Genomic DNA, 24,395 nt, shown 5'->3' with positions numbered 1-24,395 from the left:
TAAGCATTTCCTGCTTTCATTTCAATTTTGCAATTTCCATTTCAGCAAGAGTAGATTAGTCATTTCCTGCTTTCATTTCAATTTTGCAATTTCCATTCCAGCAAAGTAGATTAGTTGTTTCCTTGCTTCCATTTCAATTCTGCAATTTCATTTCAGCAAGATTCATTTTAGTTAGTTGCAATTTGTTGTTAAACCATTTCAGTTGTGTAGGTACAAGCAGAAAAAAAAAAAACAAAAATCACCCAAAAAGAGATTTCCTTTCATGCCTCGTAGGAACATAGACAATTCAGGAAAATTCCTACCCAACACCCCCACCACATCGCTAAGTCACCCTTCTCTCTTCTTTGGTGGCAGTGATCCAGAAGAACCTATAGGTGAACCTCCAGAGATATACGAAGATGCTATAGTAGAAGAAGAGCAAGAAATCATTCCTCCTGAGGCCATGGTTGAAAACAGAAACGTTAGAGGAAATGGGGAAAGAATAGAGGGTACCTTTCTTATTCGAGAAACAAATGGGGACACTAAAATGAAAAATATAAGTCCTTTAGCCTTACCTCACTTCCATGGATTGACTACCAAAGATCCTGATACCTTCTTGTTTGAATTTGCTGTTCTCTGTCAAACCTATGACTATGCCATTAGAAGAGCTGGTGGAAGAAACCCAAGCCCCTTTAGTTGATCTCTATCTGGCTGATCCGACCTCTCTTCGAGTTAAGAATGTGGAATTCAGCCCATAAAGAACCTTGAAGATCAACTCATCCTATCCACCTATCAGGAGAAAGAACTCTGTAGCTTATTGAAAAACCACTTGGATGCTTTTTCTTGGAGCTATAAGGAGATGAAGGGAGTGCACCCTTCAATCTGCACTCATCACATTTACATAAAGGAAAATTGTAAACCAGTCAGGTAGCTTCAAAGGAGAATGAATCCAGCCCTTAAGGACATTGTCAAAGAAGAACTGCAAAAGTTACTAGATGCAGGATTCATCTACCCTATCTCTGACAGTGAATGGGTCTCTCCTTTGGTGCTAGTGCCAAAAAAAAATGGGAAGTGGAGAATCTATGTCGATTATCAGGAACTAAACAAGGCCACGAAGAAGGACAATTTTCCTTTTCCTTTCGTAGATCAAGTGTTAGATGACCTGGTAGGGAAGAAGCTATTCTCCTTCCTATATGGGTTTAGCGGGTACAACTAGATCCAAATCAGCCCGAAAGACCAAGATAAGACCACTTTCACTTGTCCTTGGGGTACTTTTGCATATCAGGTCCTTCCTTTTGGGTTGTGCAATCCTCCCGCCACTTTCCAGAGAGTAGTACTGAGTATATTTGCTGAACTGGTTCATGATTCATTGGAAATCTATATGGATGACTTTACCCCTTATGGTTCTAGCTTCTAGGAAGCTTTGACTAACCTGGTAAAAGTTTTAGACAAGTGCATTGAAATGAACCTGTCCCTCAATCCTGAAAAATTCAAATTCCTGATGATTGAAGGGACCGTGCTAGGTCATACAATTTCTTAGCGAGGATTACAGGTGGATCCCAACAAAATTGCCATCATCCAAAGGGTCCCACCTCCTCAAAAGGTAAGAGATGTTCAAAGTTTCCTAGGCTTAGTAAGGTATTATAGAAGATTCATTAAGGATTTCAGTAAGCTAACCTCTCCATTGTTTTGTCTTTTGGGAAAAGATGCTGAGTTCATATGGACTGACAACTGTCAAGAGGCTCTGGATACCTTAAAAAGTAAACTGGTGACTGCCCCAATTTTGAGAGGTCCAAACTGGGCCCTACCTTTCCCCATTCATACAGATGCCTTGAACAAAGAGATAGGAGAAACCTTAGGGAAAATTAATGAGAAGTTGCCTTATGCCATATATTTTGTAAGTAAAAACTTGTCCAAGGAAGAATTAAACTACAATGTAACTGAAAAGGAGCTCCTAGTTGTAGTCCATTCCCTAAATAAGTTTAGACACTACACCACCGGATATCAACCATTCATACACACTGATCATGCTGTAATTAGGTATTTAATGAACAAACCAGATGTAAATGCTCGTATTATTAGATGGTTACTTTTATTTCAGCAATTTGATTTAACCATTGTTGATAAGCCGGGTAAGGAAAATGTTGTTGCTGATTTTCTATCTAGACTAGATCTGCCTGCAGGTGAAGAAGGAATGGTGGATGTTCGAATTCTAGATGAACACCTATTTTCTATTTCAGTACTCTCTCCATGGTTTGCTAATATAGAAAATTACTTGGTTTCAGCACAGTTCCTGCCATACCTGTCCTTAAAAGAGAAGAGAAAGATCGTGAGGAAAAGTGCCACTTGGAGGCGCCCAGGGTAGGCAATGAGGGTGAAAACCTCCTGTAGGTTCCCCAAGTGTCTCATTAAAAGAAAAAAAAAAAAAAAGAGAAAAAATAGAGAAAAAAGAAAAAATAGAAAAACTAACTTGTTTTGAATGCATTGCAGATTGGAGGAGGGTCGCATAAGAAAAAAAAAGGACATGGCCAGGCTGAATACACCCCTGATAGATCATTTCTCCATCGCCATTGTCTTTTCCCAGGCCTTGGTCTCACTTGTTCTGGAAATTATGCATCCTATAGGAAGCATTGTGCATTCTACAGGAGGCTCCTTTAGAGACCACAAAGAGCTCGAAATCAAGTTCAGAAAATAATCAGAGGGCTAAAATTTTTTCCAGAAGACCTATGGACCTCCCTGCCACCATTCATCTTCCTAACTCTACATTCCATCCTTGCACCACTACATTTCCACTCGCTTCTTTCTTCCCTGCACAAGAAAACACAGAAATCCTGTTTCTTTTGTTTTTTTTTCTTCTTTTTTTAAACGAAGAATAAACAGTAGCATTCTTAGCTTATTTCTTACTTGGTGCATACTAGTTGCTTTTCCTTTTCTTTCAGAACCTTCCTCAACTATCTCTTCAGTCCCTGCTCAAACCTCAGCCAAAAATTTTATAGGGAGAAGCAGTTACAGGAAATCCTACAGGATTCCTGTAATAGCTGATCCCCTTAAAAAACAAGCTCCAGAGGCAGGGTCAGTGTAGCCACAGGTGTATACAATGCGCAAGGAGCCATTCCTGATTAGAAGATCACCAACATGAGGTAGCCAAGTCACCAGTTCAGAAGCCACGAGCGCCAACAACAGCAACAATCCATGAACAGAGTGCCAAAGTCTGAGCATGCAAAGCACGGTAGCGACTAACAGGTAAGTGATGAAACCCATTCCTCTATTGCATGAATATGATTTAGAAACAAAATGAACCACTTAGATGGTCGCGATTAAAAGAAATTGGTGGCCAACTAACTAGCCACCCTCGTCCAGTTCAAACAAGCCTTGTCCAATTCAAACAACGTTCAGTGGGTGCAATCGACACGTGTGTTTAGTCAACTCGGGAAGAAAAACTCAAAACAGGTAGTGGTGGCAGCGTATAACGGGAATGATGGAAGTGATTGCAGGCAGGTGGCATGAAGTATCATAATGGCACTAGAGTAGGGACCAACGGTTCGGACAAAGATAGCATACCCTTCTTGCCACCTCACCTCATCACCGCAGAACACGCCATAAGCTTAAGTACGCTGCAGTCGACGCCTTCATCAACTTTGTTTCATTTGCATTATCGTGCTCTTGACTACAACAACTTACCTACCACCTTCAGAACCTCAAAACAGTCGCTCTCTGTCAGTTTCGAAACCCTTCCACTTATCGAGCTCTATAGGAGCATTATCGCACTCTACAGGAGAGGAAACACAGTCTACAAGAGCCTTTCTGCAGGAAGGCCAGTGAGCAGCTCTGCAGAGGGAAAATTTGGGATTTTATGCAAAATTTGAGCTTGAAAATGGTAGGCTCATAAAACCCACTTTGCATGTTATATATCTACAAAAGATGGTGGATTTGAAGCGAAGTACTGAGTTGAAAAGAAAGGGAAAGTGAGAAAAAAAGTTTGCCTATGTTTTTTTGAAATATATACAGTCTCTCCATTATACTCTCTGCACTGAAATTTGGTCTCTTTCTCCTCTGTGATATTTTCCTGTGTAAAGAAGTGATGCAACCACAGAAAATTGAGCCTGTAAAACATTGAATTTGCATTGGATGGTCTGCTTACTTTGTGAAAAGGAAAAAACACTGTCTGGTATAATCTCTATTTTTTTTAATTTTAAAAAGATATTGTTTCCCTCAAAGAGACCGAGAAGTAAATTATGTTTGAGAACAGCGTTTGAAGGGAAGGAAAATTGCAAATTGCTTTTGTAAAAAAAAAAGAAGAACACGAAAAATTCCCTCTCTGGTTACAGAAATAAAAAACCTCAACTGTTCCTCTATTTTCGGGTTTGAAAATTTGTTGCCTTCCTCCTCACCTGAGAATTTCCAGCAGTCACTGAACATCATGACAGGGGGTTTTATGAGGAAGGAGCCTTTGAATTCAACTAAATTGCATGAACAACTACAAGTGATGGCCTTCTTTACTAGGGCAAATTGGATGCCTCTATTTGAGAAGTTTCATGGGTATGATGAGGAAGTCACAGAGAAACTTTTTTTGTCTTTAAAAGCCCACTCAAAAACCCATGCTACAATCAGTTTTAGGGGTCTAACCATAGAACTTACACCAAAGTTCATCAGCAGAATTACAAGTCTTCCACTTGGGCTCCCCTGGAGCAAAGAAGAAAAACCACTAGGATAGGTTGCTAAAAAGACCTTTTTCCAGCCTGATGAACATCCTGTGGAGGATAAGAAAGGGATCAGAAGGACAATTATACCTTATCCATGGGGTGAGGTCAGCTATCAAATCATGAAATATATCTCCTGTGAAGGAAGATATAACATTGTTTATGGTTATCATTTCAGAATGTTACATGAACTAAGATATGGCATGAACCTACGTGCATCTAGAAAACTCAGTGTTCCATATTTTCTCCTCCAATCCTTGATAGAGTGTAGCAACAAATTTAATGCAGGGGTTCTAGACCAACTGGCTCACCATGGGCTCATTAAATTGCTGGTGGAGGATGCCCTCCACACTTACACAATCCCTATAGCCTGGGAGATTTTCAGGAACATGAGTAAAGAAGATGACATAAAAACCCTCACTGATGACCTTAGTCCATCTAGAAGTGAAGAGGAGGAACAAAAAAGAGGAACCTGAGAAGGAAATCCATGAAGAAGCACATAATATTCAAATAGAATAAGAAAAAGAAGAAAAATAGAGAGGAGAGGAGAAACATGATACCACCACAGTTGAGCCTAAAGCAGAGAAGAAAACAACATCAAAAATAGAAAAAGGGAAAACCACAGTAGAGAAAAGGAAGAGGACAAGAATCGGAAAGAAGAAGCCCAAGATAGCTCAGAAAAATGCCACCACAGGAAAGGAAGAAAATCAACAAGTAGAGGAGAAAACAACACCAGAGACAACAGAAACAAAGTCAGAGACAATAGACATAGGCAAAACAACAGATGAAGAAGACGAAAAACAACAAGAAGAAGTGTCTCCTGAGACACTAGCAAGAGAAGAAACAACTGTTCTTGCTGCACTTAGTACTCCAGCCAAGCAAAAAGGGAAAATAAAAAGACAACCATCTATGTACTTCAAAGCTCGAAAGAGCACCAAAATCAAGATGGGGAAGCCTCAGCCACCTTCAAAGGAACCTATCATCATTGAGGATGTACCCACTATCAAAGGAGGAATCTCCCTCCAAAATATCCATCACTTATGAGAGAGGAAGCCTAAGACCTCTAGCTAGAAAGAAACGATCAAATTAATGGACTCTAAAGTAGTCCTTTTGGAGGCATAGACCTCTCCACATGAGACATTGGCAAAGCTCAAAGAAACTGAAAAACTTGAAAAGAAGGCAGAAGAACAAACCCAGGAGGAAGATAAGGCAAAAGAGATACCAGAGCCTGGACCTCAGCCTAACTTAGGCTCCTACTACAACCTTCTGGAAGGTGGGAAGATCATCCCACAAAAGTTTGCAGTGCCTCTTTTCTTTGAGCTAGAAAAGGAAAGAGTCAGGACCCATACATGGATGCAGATTGCAAAATCAAAAGGGGTAGAAGACATTGGGCACATGGAAAATAAGTTGAGAGAGATGGGAAAATAATTGAGCATGGTCAGGCATAAAGAAAGCATCAGAAGAGCTCAATTGGAGGAAAAAAATGAAATGTTGAAAAAGCAGCTACAAGAAAGGGAACCTCAAGGAGGAAATGAGTTGCTGATCTTAAAAGGACAGCAACAGAAAGAGGAACCCCAGGCAGACAATGAGGCAAAAAATAGACAACAACAAGAAGAGGAACCCCAGACAGATAGTGAAACATTGATGAAACAGCAACAGGAAAAAGAATCCCAGGTAGAAAATGAAGTGTTGATTTTGAAAAGGCAGCTACAGGAAAAGGAAGCCCAGTTAGCCTGCATGGCCAATTGGGCAATGGAGGCATTGCAGTGTAGGCAGCCAGCCAAATCATATGCACTATACCTCAAAGATCAGTGGCTCCAATTTCAGATTAAGACACTAGCCCAGAGGGGCACAATACCTTTTCAGGATTATGGCCAATTTATGCATTTATGTGATCACAATTTAGCTGAGGATAAAGCAAAGCTAGCAGAATTTTACCTGCACAACATGGCACTTACTGACATGAACTTATGGGATCCAAATGTTGCATTAGAAGACTTGTAGCTAATGGCTATGGCATCTTGGATGAGCCATGAAGAGAAGAGGGCAGTAGAAATCCAGAAAATGATGGCAAAAGAGCTAAGTGAACCCTTGATGATTAGATCAGAACCAGCAGAACCCTTGGCTCTCATCTATGCCCACCAACACCTTGCAGCTAATCCTCAAGTTGTCCTTGACTCTGTTAACAAGCAAGCTCAGGCTATTGCTCATTTCGAGGATATGGAGAGATTGTTTGGCGATGATTGCATTCATGCCTGCATGAGAAGGTGGAATACATTGCCACACAGCCTAAGGATTAGGGAGTATCACTCCCCAAACAGGATGAGGGAAGCCATGAGGAGAGTGCCCCTATATAAGCACTCAATGCAAAGCTTGAAGGCAAATTGGATTGGCCTTAAATTCAGTCCTCCACTACTGCTAGGACTGTTGGAAGGATTAAAGGAGGAGGAAGAATAGAAACAATGGGAAGAAGTGGATAGGAAAGTAGGTTTCCATGATAAAGAGGAAGACATCACATCAGAGGCTTGGGATTTCAGGGAATTTGTCAAAGCCATTAAGGATGAAGAGTTAGATTAGTTGCTCAGAGGATGAGAAACCCATTCAGCAGGGGGGTGATCATGAGCCCCAGAAATGGGTAATTATATGGGCTCATTCTGCCTCTTATTTCGACTTAATCCACCATTCTCATTAGTTTATTGCATGTTTTTGAATATATTTCTACTAATAGAGTGAATTGGGTTAGTCATTTTTCCATGTAGTCTAATGTGTGCCTTATGCAGATTTTTTGGTCAATTTTGGGCAAAGTTAAGGAATTTATGAGCAAATGGCAATCAAAACTTGAAGAAAACAGGGAAGACTACTTGTGAGGGGGGGGGGGGGGGGGGGGGGGTTCTTCTTCATTTATGACCCCTTTCCTCGAATCCTCCATCAGCAACTTAGAGCACAAAGGTCCACATTGATGATTCTAAGGGGCAGCTGAGAAAATAAAGTAGGAATGTTGTTTATCTCCAGTTCTAGGAAGCCGAGTTCCTTGATTTTAGGAGGACTGTTGGAAAAATCCATTTGTATAAATAAGGGGGCTTAGAGCCTCAGTAGGTTAGCCAGTTATTAGTAGATTTTCGCACTTTTGTGCAGCATTGTGTTCAACTCATTTTTGAGTTCCTTTTTGAGAACAGTTTATGTAATGTAACTGCTATTTTTGATAATGAAGATGAAACCGTTTTTGAGCTAGCACTGATCTCTTTCAGATAGCTAAAGCTCTTGGATTAGGGCCCAACCCAAGCTTCCCAGCACCTCCTTCTATGTACTTATATGTTTTTTGCTTTAATTCATGAGTTAATTTATGTTGCATAGATTCATTTTACTTTGTTAGATTAAGTTGCTTTTGATGGTTAGTATAGTTGTTTTTATTTTAGCTGCTCAAGCAGGTTACTGTAGTGATAGAATAAGACTCAAAAAGGCCAGCAGGAGGCCCTGATCTCCTTTCTCCCTTCATGGGACTATGATTTGAGGTCAAGGCACTTTTGCTGCCACCAAAAACACAGTTTTTGCTCTTCCATGCAACTGCTAGTGTGATAACTTTATTTGGAAAGATTGATATTGGTTCAGATTCAGTTGCTTAGATAATTTCCTATTCTTTTACCATAGAACTCTCTGCATGCTTTTCTGTTCATAGGTTACTGTTCAACATTTTCTGTTTTTAGGTCAGAAATTAGGTCAAGCTAGGGAAATTTCAGTTTTTAGTTCTTTGTTTGGTCAGTTTTGATAAATAAATGCGCAGATCTCTTGCAGGACATATTAGCTCACCATACATCCATAAAACAACCAGCACCAACTCACTTTTCATAGATTTCCCAAGTCATTCGCAACATTTTTCCAATCTGCTCTAATTTCTGCGTTTTTCTCCATAAAGCTGCTTTCTTGCCATGTGAACAAATCCAACCATCACGTTCGTCCCTGATCTTCCTTGACAAGTTCTAGACACCTCAACACCTTCATCCAACCTTCAGTTTCCCTTTCCCATCATTTTTCCACCTTCAAAACTCCGAAAATAGCTCTCGGCCTCTTCTTGTAGATCCTCCTGTAGATCCCCCACAGCCTCCTGTAGAATTTCCCGTGAGTGATTTTTCGAAGTCTGATCACTATGTAAGTCTTCATAAGGGTACTAGGGGCTTCTTAGGACCTCTCCACACCTTACTCACCCTCTGTAAAATCCAACTCCATCTTCCTTTGCCACCAAACCTCTGCACAGTCACAACTAGATAAATCACAAGCATAATAATCTCACATAGAAACACTCAAAAGTACAAAAAGATGTTTTCTTCTCATTTCTTTTTAGAAGTAGCTTGAATAAATGAAATTTACCTTTTAACCAGTCAATGGCACTCATTTCATCAGTTTCCATCTCTTTTTCTGCAAAAGTAGGGTTAATAGGTAAATTAGGGTTTGCTAGGGTTTGCGTTTCATTTCAGTTTTCCTTCTCTTTCTGCAACTAGAATAGCCTCTGTAGAGTTAGCTTTCTTTCATCACAGTTAAAAGCTTATTCTGAGAATTCATAGAAGTTGGCTTAAGCTCCTAGTGATCTTGCGCCAGCTGACCAAGTGACAGCCTGCAGTAAGAGCTATTACTTGTGCATACAGCACCATCGCTTCCAAGTTTGTTACGAACTACCGGGTTGATAAAAGTAAAGAAGGAAGCCCAAAGAGTTGCAACAATATTGTTGCAACACTAGTGCTCACCAGCAAGATAAAGTTATTGTTGCCTCTAACCTCTGCAATGCTGAAAGGTACAAACCAAAGATTTTCAAACTTTCCATGTTTTCCTTTATCTTCCCTTCTTGCATATCATCTTAATACTAAATCTCCTTCTTTAAAATCTCTTTCTCTCGCCTTTTTTTCAAACAAAATTTTCATTTTGTTCTGATATTTCTGAAGCTTATAATGAAATTCATCTCTCTTTTCATTAAGTTCTATAATCTGATTGATTCTCCAAGAAAATTCATCAGGCTCTTCATTTGCTTCTTGGAAAAATTTCATGACAGGAAAAGCTAAATGTGTAGGAAATATGAATTCCTTACCACAAACAAGCTGAAATGGTGATTTACTTGTTGACCTATTTGGAGATATTTTTTTTTCCCAAACTACATATATGAGATGGCTATCCCAACTTCTTTTATGGTCTTCCAGTGTTTTCTTAATGGCTTTAACCAGGCTCTTGTTTGAAGACTCTGCCAATCCATTTCCTTGTGGATAGTAGGGGATAGAAAGATGTAACAAAATTTGGTACTTCTAAAAAAATTCAATCATTTTGAAATTGTTGAATGTTGTTGCATTTTCTATAACTATCTGTTGGGGACATCCAAACCTAGATAGTATATTCTCTTCAATAAATTTAATAACTACAGTTTCAATTGCATTTCTAACTGGAATTGCCTCAACCCATTTAGTAAAGTAACCTGTGGCAGTCAATATCCATCTATGATGTCTGCTTGATGTTGGATGAATTTCCCCAATGACATCAAATCCCCATTGCAGGAAAGGTGCTTGAACTAGTACTGGAACTAGTGGAAGTGCTGCTAATCTTTGTTTTCCAGCAAACATTTGGCATTGGGTACAAGTTATAACCTTTGCTCCTACTTGTGAAAACAATGTAGGCCAATAAAATCCTGCACTTAAAATCTTATATGATATATCTCTCCAAGCATAATGTCCTCCACAAATACCTACATGAAATTTATCAATAATTCCTTTTGTCAATCATGGTAAAAGGATGTTGAGTGGGTCCTTCCAATACAAATTTGCATTGATGATACAATATTTTATGGCCTTAAACTTCAGTGTTTTACATTGATTCTTTGTAAATTCAGATGGACATTCAAAATCTCTAAGAAAATGTACAATATTAGTGTACCATTTAAAAAATTTTCATTAATATAAATAGGAGTTGATTGAATTGAAGGTGAAGGTTCTTGTGGTTTCTCCTCTGCTGAAGATTGAGAAGGTTCTTGTGGATTCTTCTCTGCTGAAGTTTGAGAAGGTTCTTATGGATTCTTCTCTTTTGAAATTTCAAAAACAGAATTTATTCCCAAAATTTTACAATTTGGCTCAGCTAAGAGTTTAACCAAGCCTTGACCCTTTACCGACTTTGTAGTTTTGATAATGAGATCAAATTCTAATATCTTAGTAATCCATCTTCCTATTCTTTGATCGGTATCAAGTTGAGTTAACACAGTTTTAACAACACTATTGGGAACATAGGAAATAATGGAAGAATGAAGGATGTAGACTCTAAAAGATTTCAGGGGTTGAACTAAGGAATAGGCCTGTTTTTCAATAATATCATATTTGAGTTCAACATCTCTCATAACTTTACTAAAAAAAAATAGGTTGGTAATCTCCATTCTCATTCTTTTGCAAAAGAACAACAACTAAGGTGGTTTCAGAGGCAAAGGAAAAGATGCTAAATGGTTCATAATAGTTTGGACTAGCCAATATTGGGGCTTCTGAAATAGATTTTTTAATTTGGTCAAAAGCATATCTTGCTGGAATTTTCCATTTAACTTCATGATCTTTCCTCAACATATCAATGATATCCTTAACTATTTCAGCATTATTAGGTATAAATCTCCTTAAAAAGTTGATTTTTCCAAGAAAAGCCTAAATTTCCTTCTTATTCCTTGGTAATGAAAGTGCTTGGATAGCTGAAACTCTTCAGGGATCAATTACTACTCCTTAGAAATAATATGGAGAAACAATTTTCCTTCTTTGATTTCAAACAAGGAATTTTTGGGATTAAGTGAAATGCCAAACTTCCTACACCTGTCAAAAACTTTCCACAAGTGCTTTAAATGTTTTTGATCAGCATTAGAAAATATAGTCAGAACATCAAGATAAATGACAACAAATTTATTTGTCTTACCCAAAAATGCTAAATCCATAGCTCTTTGAAAGGTAGCTCGAGCGTTGGTTAATCCAAAAGGCATCCTTGCATACATAAATGTACCCCATGGAGATGTGAATGTTGTATTTTCTCTATCTTCTGGGCTCACCATGATCTAATTGTATCCAGAAAAACCATCTAACATAGAAATTATATTAGCACCTGAAATTGTTAGGTCCCTATAATACTAGTGATTCCACCATTACTATTGTAGTTGTATCTCTTATTGATATTTTTGTGCCCCTATTGTCCCCATATTGTTATTATTGTGCCCCATAGAATCCCTCTATTTTTATTTTTGTGCCTTTATATTATTATTGTTAGGTCAGCTTGGTTATATTGTGACCCCATAGACTCCTATATATAGAAAGGAGGTTTTGTCATTTGTATCATCCAAGAATTGTTCATTTATGTAATGAAAAGGAGGTTGCCCCCTCGAAGAGGCTGAATTCTAAGGCGTTGATCTATCTTTTCTATCTTTTTGTGAGCTGGTTTCATAACATTTGGTATCAGAGCTTTGGATTCTAAGGTTTCGCTGCTCCAAATAGGTCATCGTGGCATTTGCACTATATTTTTTTTTTTTTGCAACATTGCAGATGCTACAAACAAAACCCATTTGGGTCGAAATCGTTCTGAACCTCGGGTCAAAATTTCAGAGATTTTCGCACTATATTTTTGGAGATATGATATAAGGAAGTTGACATTTTTGCAGACTTCCTAATTACATTCCAAACAGGTGACCTGGGGAAAATCCTCATAACTTTTTTTTTGAGCATCAGATTATAATTTCGTAAGAAGTTTTAGAAAGAGGACATACTGTAGTTTCTTGTTTATATTTTTTAGATCCAAAGGTCAAAACAGTGACATGTGGCACTTCATATAAGTTCGCTCTTCTGAAAAGGTATATAATTAGGTCATCTTGGGAGATTGTACATAAATCTTTCTTGGAGAATCTAAATTTGATCAGACTAGTGGAATTGGAAAGAGGATGTAGAGGGCTACTATAGGTCACAATTTCAGAACTGGATGATCCAAAATTATAGAGATACATCAAATTCAATATTGAGCTCCTATAAAGTGAAAAAATGTGTGTAGTTTTTTTTAATTTTTGCATAAGCTTGGTTTGAAAAATTAGTTTGGAGGAATTCAAAGGGCATAGTAAAGCATTATTATCGGTAATTTATGCCCTGAGGAAAGAAAATGAAAACACCTAGTAAGCAACCTGAAAGCTCTAGCATGACTCATGAAGAAGAGGAAGAAATGCAACATGATATATTAAAATTACGAGACCAAGTGCAACAAATGTCACTCGCACAAAAAGTAACAGAATCTAAGATGGATGGTTTAAGGAAAGATGTAGAAGATAAGATGTATGGTGTGGAAGCTAAGATGAATGACGTGGAAGCTAAGATGGATGATTTTAAGATAGATTTGAAGACAAATGTGAAGACAGGCATGGAATATTTGAAGACAGATTTGACAAAGTTTCTACAAGAAATGCTTACTAATGGTGAAAGGGTAGTAAAGGAAACTCATAATGAGAACAAAATAAATGTTAATCATGATTTCATAGACTCTAATGTTGGATCGAAGAACCACCATATTCCAAAAATTGATATGAGGAAGTTTGATGGCAAGGATCCCGCAACATGGATACTACATATCAACCAATTTTTCGATCTCCATAATGTGCAAAACACACAAAAGGTACGTATTGCAACTTTATATTTGGAACCAAATCAGTTTGCATGGTATTGATGGCTTTTATCTCATAAAAAAATTGTCACTTGGGCAATTTTTATGGAAGAAATGACAAGACATTATGAGGATACAAAAAGCAACACGTTTTTTAGCCAATTGATAAGTCTCAAACAAAAGGGTTCAATGATGGAGCACATTGAGGACTTCCAAAAATTGAACATAAGGGTAAAAGATATTCCATAGGAGCATAGGATTGATGTGTTCTTAGGGACTCAAAAGGATAATATCCAACATGAGGTTCACCTTTGGGAACCTAGTCCGTTGGAGAAGGCATTCAGGTTAGCAAGAAAAATGGAAAGCAAAATTATGGCAACCAGGAAGCCTACCACTCACAACTATAAAGATGGAAGTGTTGTTGCCCCTAGCCCTCCAAAACCTATAAGGTTGACACCACAACAATTGGAAGAAAAAAGAGCAAAAGGGCTTTGTTATAGTTATGATGGCAAATACACTAAAGGTCATAAGTGTGCTGAGAAGAAATTATTCTACATAGATTTTGAAGAGGAGGAAGAAAAGGAACAAGAATGTCAAAAGAAGAGGATATACTCCAAGAACAAACCCTAGATAAAGAAGTAATGAATTCGACCATATCTTGTAATGCATTGGCTGGAATTACCACTCCTCAAACTATCAAGATAGAAGGACATACCAAGAAGAAAATGGTAATAGTGTTGATTGATTCAGGAAGTACCCACAATTATATTCATTGTAACATAGCAAAAGAATTGAATTGCTTCCTATATATATCACCAGAGTGTTAAGTGATGGTTGCAAGTGGAGGAACCATAAATTTCTCTAGAAAGTGCCATAATATCAAGCTATCCATGGGAGAATATGTATTTAATATCCCAATGCTTTCCATTCTAATGGGAGGTGCTGATGTTGTACTAGGAGTCCAATGGCTACAATCCTTGGGTACAATAGATTTTAATTTTCAAGAACTTTTCATGAAATTTTGTGTAGAAGGAAATGAAGTTGAATTAAGGGGTATTGCAGGGAAACCAGGAAAGATAATCAGCTCTAATGGTATGACAAAGCATCTAAAAAAGGAACAACGAGGTGTAATTGCACAATTATGTTCGCTAGATGTTTCCACATCAAAATCATCTATTTCTCCAGATCTCCAAAAAGTCTTGGACAATCATTCCAAGGTATTTGAGACTCCCAAAGGTCTCCCACCTATTCGTGATCATGATCATGCTATTCATTTGATTCCAGGAAGTGTTCCTCCAAACATCAGGCCATACAGATATCCCTATGCCCAAAAGAGTGAAATTGAACGTATGGTTGCAGAAATGTTAGAAGCTGGTATAATTCAACCTAGTCAAAGTTCTTTCTTTGCTTCAGTAGTATTGGTGCACAAGAAGGATGGATCATGGTGCATGTGTCCAGATTATAGGGAGCTCAACAAGCTCACTATTAAAGATAATTTTCCCATTCCTGTCATTGATGAATTATTGGATGAATTGCATGGATCAATTTACTTCACCAAGTTGGATCTTTGTTCAGGATACATCAAATCAGAATGAAGACTGAAGAAATTCCAAAAATAGCATTTAGAACTCATGAGGGTCATGATGAATTTTTGGTCATGCCTTTTGGCCTTACCAATGCATTTTCTACATTTCAAGGTTTGATGATTTCCATTTTCAAACCCTTAGAAAATTTGTGTTAGTATTTTTTGATGCTATACTAATCTACAGCAAGTCTTGGAAGGATCATGTTGAACATGTTGACAGGGTGCTACAACTATTGGAGGAGAAATAATTATATGCAAAAAGATCCAAATGTTTCTTTGGAGTACAAGAGGTGGAATATATGGGTCATATTGTCTTTCATGAAGGAGTTAAGGTAGACCCTAGAAAAATTAAAGCCATTAAGGAATGGAAAATCCCTACATCCATAAAGCATTTGTGAGGATTTCTCAGGTTGACGGGGTATTATCTCAAGTTTGTTAAGAATTATGAAAAAATCGCAGCACCTTTAATGACATTATTGAAGAAAGATGCATTTTCATGGACTCCAGAAGCAACAAAGGCCTTCGAACTTCTTAAAGAGGCAATGTGCGAAGCACCGGTCTTGGCTACACCGGACTTCACAAAAGCCTTTATTGTGGAATGTGATGCTTCAAGAAATGGAATTGGTGTTATTTTAATGCAAGATGAAAGACCCATTACTTTCGAAAGTTGTCCAATCAAGGGAAAGTATTTACACAAAGCTATTTATGAGAAGGAAATTTTGGCAATACTACATGCACTTAAGAAATGGTGACCCTACCTAATGGGAAGACACTTCAAGGTAAAAACTGATCATGATAGCCTTAAATACTTTTTAGAACAAAGATTATCCTCTGAAGAGCAACAAAAATGGGTCACAAAGATGTTGGGTTATGATTTTGAAATCATCTACAAAAAAGGGAAGCAAAATGTTGTGGCAGATGCACTCTCAAGAAAGGATGAGGATGTGGAAGCATTGTTGTGCGCCATTTCTATTATCCAACCAGATTGGATAAACGAAGCAAGGGAGGAATAGAAGAATGACGAAGAAGTGTGGGCACTTATTCAAAAGTTACAACAAGATTCCAGTACATCTGATACATTTAGCTGGAAAAATGATTCGTTATGGTACAAAGATCGGTTATACCTCTGTAAGAATTTCCAACTCAAACAAAAGATTCTTATGGAATTGCACACTTCTCCCTTAGGAGGGCACTCAGGATTTTTAAAAATTTACCACAGGGTTAAGAAGGAATTTTTTTATGATGGCCTTAAATCGGATATTCAAAATTTTGTGGCAGAATGTTTAGTTTGCCAACAAAATAAAGTTGAAACAATTAAGACCCCAGGTCTATTACAACCTTTATCCATTCCAAGCCAACGTTGGGAGGAGGTTTCAATGGATTTTATCACAGGTTTACCCAAGTCTGAGGGAAAGAGTGTCATCATGGTGGTAGTTGACAGACTTACCAAGTATGCACACTTTTTTGCATTATCACATCCATTTAAAGCCAGTACAATTTCTATTGCATTTATGGAAACAATTCAAAAGGTACATGGAAACCCAAAGATTATTGTAAGTTACAAAGATCCTATTTTCACTGGAAATTTTTGGACAAAATTATTTTCTTGTCTTCGTACTCAGTTAGCTCATAGCTCATCTTATCATCCTCAATCTGATGGGAAAACTGAGATAGTAAACAAATGTTTGGAAGGATATCTTCGTTGCTTTGTATCTGATAAATAGACACAATGGGTCAAATGGTTGCCTCTGGCTGAATGGTGGTATAACACTTCGTTCCACAGTGCAACAAAAATGACCCCATTTATGGCACTTTATGGATATCAGCTACCATCCATCACATCATATTTAAGAGAAAATTCTAAGGTTCAAGCAGTGGAACATCACATCAAGCATCAACAACAAGTTATCCAACTCTTAAAGCATAACCTCATGTTGGCACAAAATATAATGAAACAACAGGCAGATCAACATCGCAGCGAAAGAAGTTTTGATGTAGGTGACTGGGTATTCTTACGGCTACAACCATATAAACAAATGTCCCTCAAGTAAGCTAAGAACGATAATAAAGTATCACCAAAGTATTATGGTCCATACAAGGTGTTGCAAAAGATTAGTACTATGGCATACAAATTGGAGCTTCCTGCAGCTTCTCGAGTGCACCTAGTTTTCCATGTTTCATGTTTAAAGAAGGTTATAGGTGACAAGCTCCCAGTTCAAACAATATTGCTAGAACTTGACGAGGAAGGAAAAATTATATTGGAACCGAAAGTAGTCACAGAAACAAGAACTCGATAGCTACAAAATCTATCAATTTCAGAGTATCTCATCAAGTGGAAGAACTTATCCACTGAAGATTCCACATGGGAGGATGAGAGTTTTATACAGAAGCATCTAGAACTACTCAAGCATTGAGGACAACACTTTTTTGAAGGAAAGGGGCATGCTAGGTCCCTATAATACTAGTGATTCCCCCATTACTATTGTAGTTGTATCCCTTATTAATATTGTTGAGCCCCTATTGTCCCCATATTATTATTGTGCCCCATAGAATCCCTCTATTGTTATTTTTGTGCCTTTATATTATTAGTGTTAGGTTGGCTTGGTTATATTGTGACCCCATAGACTCCTATATATAGAAAGGAGGTTTTATCATTTGTATCATCCAAGAATTGTTCATTTATGTAATGTAAAGGAGGTTTCCCCCTCAAAGAGGTTGAATTCTAAGGCATTGATCTATCTTTTCTATCTTTTTGTGAGCTGGTTTCATAATAAAACTTTTTGAAGCAGTTGGTCCATCTTGGGTAAAATGGATAATTATCTTTCAAAGATGATTTATTTAAGTTCCTGAAGTATACACACAATCTCATTTCACCATTTTTCTTTCTTACTGGAACTAAACTAGCTACCCAATCAGAATATCTCAATGGAATAATGATCTTGGCATCAAGTAGACTTTTAAGTTCTTTCTCAATGGTAGGAATAAGGACAAGATTAATTCTCCTTAACTTTTGCTTAAAGGGTTTAGCTTCTCATTTTAAAGGGATTTTATGTTCAATGAGTGTTGTATCATATGTCTTCAACTCACTATAAGACCAAGCAAAGACATCTTTATAAGCTTTAAGGAGAGCTAAATATTTATCTTTCACTTCCATTGGAAAGATGCAGAGATTTTAATATTTTTGATTTCTTCTAAAGTTCCAATATTACATTCTTCTATATCTTCTTCAGGTGAATTTAATAATGGATTTTTAGGAACATCATTGTGGTCAAACAACTTTTCAAGAGGGACCAAGCCCTTAGGAATGAAATTGTTAGATAAATAAATGATACTATGATCACCAATTCCCAAGTCAAATTGTGAAGTTTGATTTTCCTTGTTCAACTCATTATTATCCAGTTGTTCTTCTTCAATTTGTAGGGCTGAAAATTCATCAATTACTTGGAAAAAGGATTTCAATTGCTCATCATCATCAAATATTTTCCAATGTTTAAGATTGTTAGGAATTGAAGGCCTATATTTAACTTGAATTTGATATTGCACAAGCATTTGATTAGGAATTTTAAAAGAACTAGTTGAAACAGCTAAAGAGTCTGCATGAATATTTTCATCCCTTGGAATAACAATGATGTTAAATGCTTAGAAGAAATTATCCAATGAGTCCCATACCTCATTTCTATAAGATCTAAGTCTAGAATGTTTTGTTTGACAAAGATTCCTTACTTGTTTAACAATGAGCTCTAAGTCACTGAATACACTTAGATTTTGCACTTTAAGACTTTTGGCTAATTCCAATCCTAGAAGGAAGGCTTCATATTCTACTACATTATTTGTCACATCAAATTCAAGCTTATAGGATTGAGTTATATTCTCTTTTTTTGGTGAAACTAGTACACTACCAGCTCCAACACCTTCCCTTGAGAAAGAACCATCAAAGTATAACCTCCAAATATCCGTCTTAATGGTCTTTGGTTTTTCTACAATGTTTTCAATGCTAAGCTGAGTGTTTTGCAAGTTATTTGACGATAATTCGAAACATCCAAAGTCTTGATCTACTGCATAAATGGGATGATTTCTTGCTTGATCTAATTTGCAAACAACATTCATGAATCTTACCTCTCTGTATAATCTGAGATTCTCCCCCCCATATACATGAATGGTAGCATAAGACATGTCCATTTGAAGGCTTCCTCCTAATTTGGCACAACATGATATTGATAATAACATGCCAAATTTAGGAGGAATATCAGTAACTACAATGTCTAATACCACACTCTTAACATGGATTTGAGCTAAAGTGACCACTAGATCCTTTATAAGTCCAAGACAAGGTACTTTCTTGGAATCAAAAGTATATAGATCATGAAAAGTTCGGGTAACCTCTAATTGAAGTTGGTCCATGATTACCTTTCGCATCAGATTATGGGAAGCTCCATAATCTAACATGCAATTGTATAATAAGAAATCTTGCACTTTTAAAGTAAATAGAATGGTAGTACATTTTCATAAATCATATCTGAGCTGGGACCAAAGACTACTGAAGGTTTTCATCTAGTAATCTTATTACATCTCCTTCAGCATGAACACTTGATGATTGGATCAATTTAGAAACTTGATTTTTATATCCTAGATTCTTTGAAAGTTCAGATAAACGAATGGGTATTTTGACTCTTTCTAATTCCTTTTCAATATTGAAAGTGGTTAAAACATTTTTATCAATTTAAGTTGTTTCATTTGATTTATGAGAGATTCTTCGGCGTAAATCACATGAAATTTCATTTGTCGATGCGTTTCGAACCAACCAGTGTGGTTCATCATTAGGACAAGTTGAAGAATCAGATCAAGCTTTGCATATTAAATAGTCAGAGCAGAACATCAAACAACTATATTTCTTAATCAAGCAACGGCTAAATTTGACTAGGAGACATTAGATGGACAGGATTAAGGGCATGACCTATATTTTGATAATTAAGTTAATTTAAATAAATATCAAAAAGTTAACTAGTTATATTCTTATTAAAATCGAGGTTAAAGGGACTATATAAAATAAATTAATTAATTTAAATTAGTAGTTAGTTAAAAAGTGAATAACTAAATTAATTTAAATTAATAGTTAGTTAAAAAGTTATTATATATATATATATATATATATATATATTAAAGATAAGGGGAATTATTTTATAAATTAATTATAAAATAAAATATCATAAAATTAATTTAAATAGATTATTACAAAGTTAGTTATAGATATATAAAGGGACTTATAAAAATAAATAAATTATAAAATAAAATCATTTTTAATTTAGAAGTTATTGATAGATATTATGGAAAATTTTAGGGGTTAAATTATTCTTATTTATTTATTTATTATTTTTTTAAAGTTTAATTAAGGGTTAAACTATCATAATATCCTAGATTGATATCAGGTTATTATTAGAGTTATGAAAGGATTAATATAATAGTGCTATCATAATACTCCTAAATATCCTATATAAATATCTTATAATAAATAACAAAACCTTGAAGAGCGACTCAAGAGGAGAGGGCCGGGACTCAAAATCACATCAAAGACTAAAGGCCCATAAGAGAAGGATACGGGAAAAAAGCTAAAAAAGGAGGGAGGGGAGGAAGGGAAGAAAACGACTAGGAAGAGAGGGCTGGGATCCAGCAACTGCTGATCTTCCATCCATCTTCTCTATTGAGATTGTTCGGTCTTTTCTCAATCTCAAGGGCTTCCCTAAATTTGCGGTGATGGAATTGCGAAACCTTAGCGATAACACTCACCTCCTCTATGCAAACATGATGTTTGGTACTTTCCGCATGCTCAGCTAAAGCGGAAGACTTGGTTCTCCTATGCTTGAGGTCAGCTGCATGCCACTAATCCTTTGATTTTAGGAGCGACCAGTCTCACCAATAGAGGGGGTCCCATAGGAACAAGGAATAATATAAACCCCTTTTATGTCCTTAGGGTCGGTAGGATCCTTCATAGATCTGAGGGATTTACGAATGGTGTTGAGGGGTCTAAAGATCGAGGGGACAATATGCTTCTTAAGAATCCTAGCAATCTTATCAGTGGTCCCTTGCACATACAGAAGATGGACATCTGGGACCCGCTCTTTCGGTTCTTTCTTAGCTAATGAATTTTTGTAGCTTTGAGGAAAGCTTTCTGACCCAGGTACTTGCTATAACCATTCTCAACAAAGACATTAAGGAGGTGGGATTTCTCTTTCTCAAATCTTTTTTCATCAAAGATCCTAAGGGCACAAGTAGCCAGGGTGTTGAGAACACCCAACTTCTGAGCCAGGAAATGGTGGGAATTGGCATGAAGATACTGCTCCGTATGTGTTTTCTTTCGAAACACTTGGTGGGAGAGGGAACCATCACTATTCTTAGAAATAAGAATATCAAGGAACGGGAGGAAACCATCGACTTCTTGTTCCTTGGTGAACTTAATGGCTGACGATTGACTGTTGAGATGATCGAAGAAGAGATCCAACTCCTCTTGGCCATGAGACCAGATGACATTAGTGTCATCTACATATCTTTTCCAAAGCTTCGGTAGGAGGCATGCCGAGTTTAGAGCCTTGGATTCAAAATCTTCCATAAAAAGATTTGCTACGACATGGGAAAGGTAGGAGCCCATGGCAACACCACAAGTTTGCTCAAAGAACTCTCCTTCAAAACTGAAGAAGGTGGAGGTGAGGCAGATCTCCACTAATCGAGCAGTATCAGGATCAGTTAGGTGGTTGATCACCTCCATGGCCTCATTTATAGGGATGCAGGTGTATAGGGAAACAACATCAAAACTAACAAGGATGTCCTCGGGGTCAAGCTTAATGCCCTTGAGCTCCTTAATAAAGGAAGCAGAGTCTTTGATGAGGGACTTTGTCCGGCCAACTAAGGGCTTAAGTTTGAAGGCAAGGAACTTAGCAAGAAGATAGGTAGGCCCACCAATGGTGTTGACAATGGGCCTAAGGGGAGCTCCTTCTTTGTGGATCTTAGGAAGTCCATAGATCCTAGGAGTTATGGGATTGCTCTCAATGAGATTATGGTGCAAGTCACACACAAATTTATAGGATTTAATGGCAAGTGCCACATTTCTAGAAATCTTTTTAAAGGGTTTTTGGGAAGATTCTTATAGCTTCCATTATTATGAAGATGATCCAACATCTTACTACGGTAATCAACTTTGTTGAGAATGACAATAGCCCCACCTTTGTCGGATTTTTGAACAACAATATCATTGTTCTGGTTTAAGGATCTAAGGGCTACCAATTCATCCTTGCTAAGGTTGCTCTTAGGGGGCTTTGCCTTCCTCAGGATTACTGCACAATCCTACTTGATAGTGTTTTTAATATTATTAGGTAAACCTCTAATCCTGAACTCTATGTCACAAATAATGTCATCCACAAGAATCTTCTTAGGGGCTAAGGCAAAATTTAACCCTTTACTTAAAACATTAAACGCAGAAGGGGGAAAGGAGACGCTCGACAAATTGATAACCTTATTATTTATACTATGATTCTTTCTACCCCTAAAATTATCATCTGTAGAACCATCCAACTCATTATTATTATTATTATTATTAATATTAATAATAATAATATTATTATTATTATTGTTATTGTTATTATTATAATTATAATTATTATCATTATTATCCTTATAATTATTATAATTATTATTAAAATTGTTATTATAATTATTATCATAATTAAAGTTTTTGTTATAATCATCATTATACCCATCGTTGTTTTTATTATAATTCTTATCATTATAATTATAATTATTCACATTATTATAATTATAATTATTATGATTATTACCATAGTTAAAAATGTTATTATGAAAATTGGGGAGGACTGTGCTATCACATAGGCCAGTTATATTAACGAGCAGAGCCAAGTCACCAATTTGCTCTTCAGACAACTTAGAAGCAGATCTAATGGCTGGAGCCAAGCCATCAATTAGCTGTTTGGATTACCCAGGAACAGATTTATTAGCCGGATTAGAGAAAACCAGCGGGGGAGAACCTGGAGAGGATATCGGTGAACCATCTTCACGCCTTGAGGAAGAGATGCACACAGTGCTGTCTTCCAGTTTATTTATGGGAGCCCGTAGACCTGCATTACAATATTCCTTAATAATAATTATTCAAATCCTTTGTTCAAAAACAAAGAAGAATTTCTTCAACAGGCAGGAGGTGTGCCGAGTTTCTTCAACAGACAAATCAATTTCTCCATTAAACCTAGTAGGTGTTTTAAATACCCATGAGGAAAATTATTGAGTATGTTAGGAATCTATATAGTAGCATACCTAGCTTGAACAATAGGTTGAAAAGAAGCTATACTTGAAGATGAAGATGAATTAGTAGAAGATGTGGTAGAAGATGAGGTAGAGGATGATGAAGTTGTAGGTGAAGATGGAGGTGTAAAAGTAGGTGGAGGAGGAAAAGAGGGTGGAGTATTTCTTAAAGTTTTAAAGGTGTTTTGATGACTAACTTTTGGACCTCTATTTCAAATTCTTCTTTGTTTTCAAACAAAGGATTTGAATATATAGAAAACGTTTCCTCAGGCTAGGCAAAAGTAGATGGAAAAATATAATGAGTGGGAGAGATAAAATCAATAGGTTTTAACTTAGGTAAATGTACATCCAATTCTTCTTCTGACTTAGGTGAATCTAAAGGTATTTCATGAATTTGATATGATTCCAGTGAATGGACTAAAAGAGTTGATTGCAGATCAACTCCTTTGGATAGTAATTCTAAAACCCTAGGTGTTAAGTCAACCAAATCTAAAGGAGATGGAATAGAACTAAAAGGATCAGAGGTTGAAATATCCTCAAGTTGTAGTGGTATAGAAAAAGAGGAAGAAGCTTCAAGTCTTCTTCTTAAAGAGGCTTCTCTTACCAATCTCTTTAGATTAGATAATGGAAAAACAATTTCAGAATCAGAATGAGACCTGGTGTGTCTTGAAGGAGCCAATTTGGGTTTGTGAAGTCGCCAGGTGAAAGATTTTAACCTACTATTCCTTTATTCACCTTAAACAAAAATTTCTGTCGTTTCCCCATGGAAAAATAATTCAATTTTCGTTCCCCAGCAACGATGCCAATCTGATGTTGTCCTCTAAGATAATTCCATGTTAATTAATTATGCCAAAGCATCTAAAATGTTTTATTGTTTTAAAAGTTTTTGGATGACCAATGTTATGAGCAGATAAGGCAGGTGCTTAAACCTCAATAATACTGAAAATTAAGAAAGGGCTGATTCCTTACCTCTGAACATTAATTTGATTTAAAAATGCGTGGAAAGGCAGAAATATAAGAGAGTGTGATTTAATAAATATTCAGAATGAATTTTTAGTTAATCTTATGAAAGCATGCAAGTAAACAATGCTTATAGCCCAACAAAATATATTTAACCTTATGAAGATGGTTGGAAATTTATAAATGTAGAGGAGATTATAAAGACAAACAATCCAATAAACTAATCTCTAAAA

At 36.7% G+C, this 24,395-nt stretch overlaps 1 pseudogene; it reads left to right on the top strand.

Moving 5' to 3' along the window:
- The first annotated feature begins 22,843 nt into the window (after positions 1 to 22,843).
- LOC149236272 (peptidyl-prolyl cis-trans isomerase CYP40 pseudogene) overlaps positions 22,844 to 24,395 on the top strand; it is a 35,719-nt pseudogene continuing 34,167 nt past the window's right edge.

The sequence above is a fragment of the Pinus tabuliformis genome, chromosome 8 (assembly GCF_031772625.1).
Source record: "Pinus tabuliformis cultivar Carrire ecotype Pingquan chromosome 8, CPIR1, whole genome shotgun sequence".
Taxonomy (NCBI): domain Eukaryota; kingdom Viridiplantae; phylum Streptophyta; class Pinopsida; order Pinales; family Pinaceae; genus Pinus; species Pinus tabuliformis.
This window is presented reverse-complemented; position numbering and strand designations above follow the sequence as displayed.